Below are 1,410 nucleotides of genomic sequence, written 5' to 3' on the forward strand. Positions count from 1 at the left end.
CCAAAGGCCTCTGTTCAGCCTGACCGGCCTCCTTGCCCGTCAACTTGTCTTGCGTGACTTAGTGATGGTCAGCTCCTGCACTTTTAAAATAACTCCCTTAAAAGCATTCCCCGCCTTCCTGGGCTCCTGTGCGCTCCAGAACTGCCTCCTAAGGGACCCTCTCAACCACGGTCCGAAAGAGGCCAAGGTCTGCCCTCTGGAAGTCCAAGGGGGCAGCAGTTCTGCTGACTCTCGCCCGTGGTTCAACAAGGATCGGAAAATACAGTATCTTGTGATCACTTTGCCAACTCCCACCCAGCCGCTCCCTCCCTCCTCCTCCTCCTCCCCCGCAGGAGAGCAGGAGATAAGGGAATGAAAAAGCTCACGGGGCGAGACAGACAGGGAGATCTCTTAACAGTTACTCTGATGGACAAAAGAGACTCAAGATGGGAAAAGTTGAATTAATTTATTCTGAGTTTGTTGTTGGTTGTTGTTTTTTTTTTGTTAGACGCATGTGTTATCTCCCTCCCCCCTCTCCTGGAGCGCATGGCCCACATCATGCCTTGCCTTGTTAGTCACAGAGCCGGGGCCGGATGTGCCGCGCTGTTAGTAGGTAGGTAGGGTAATTTCTTTTGCCACTTGCTTTCGTCCCCTGGGTTTGCACCCCTGTCACGGGCTCAGACCTAGAGATTCCTCCGTGACAGGTAAAGCTTTCCCTTATCTTCATCATCATGAGCTGGATTGCCGTGGAGCCTGAATTGACACACACAGGTGTAGTCCGGGTGGCCCCAGTTGCTCAGCACTTGCAGCTTTACGTAATTGATGAGCCCAGAGTGCTCATTCTGCAGTGAGGAAAAGAAATGAATTGTGTTTTCCCCAGCCAACCGCGGTTCTCCTCTCCCACGCTTCACGTCCCTCTTTGTAACCTTATCTTCAGCTGGAAGGTCTGACTGGGAGTCTGGCCTGGCGTGAAGGTGAACTCTCCTAGCAAAGTTCCTCCCTCGTCATCTTTTTCCTGCAGGCCCTACAGGAAGACAGGGGTGGAGAAAACAGAACAGTGGGATGCGCTGCTGGAAGAGGATCGCAAAGCCCCACAGGGCTTTGTGAAGCAAAGGTGGTCTAGGACCATCCACTGTGCCACTTCCCTTTCCCTCTGCCTCTCAAACTACCACCTCGCCCCAAGAGCGGGAAACCTTCTTTGCTGTGCTACCTTGGACAAAAAAGGAATGCTGTGGAAATGGAGCAACTCTGAGGAGCTTGTTTCTCCCCCTAGGCAGGGAAGAACTGCACGCAGCAGCCCTCTTAGAATCTGCAACCACCCTCCTCGTCAAACGCTGCGCAAAACTACCACCACCACAACCCAGAGGAATCAGTTACGTAGACAGCAAAGTCCTTAGGAGCACTGGAGATGCTGTCTGCATGGTACGCATT

General features: G+C 52.8%; 1 long non-coding RNA gene across 1 annotated transcript; it reads right to left on the reverse strand.

Annotated features, from left to right (window-relative positions):
- Nucleotides 1-9: 9 nt before the first annotated feature.
- On the reverse strand, nucleotides 10-1,410 carry LOC104915718. The gene is made up of 3 exons (XR_796446.2): nucleotides 1,357-1,410; nucleotides 906-1,003; nucleotides 10-821 (listed from the first exon to the last, which is right to left on the reverse strand). It is a non-coding gene; the product is annotated as an uncharacterized LOC104915718 (long non-coding RNA).

Source organism: Meleagris gallopavo, unplaced genomic scaffold, assembly GCF_000146605.3.
Source record: "Meleagris gallopavo isolate NT-WF06-2002-E0010 breed Aviagen turkey brand Nicholas breeding stock unplaced genomic scaffold, Turkey_5.1 ChrUn_random_7180001847414, whole genome shotgun sequence".
Lineage (NCBI taxonomy): Eukaryota > Metazoa > Chordata > Aves > Galliformes > Phasianidae > Meleagris > Meleagris gallopavo.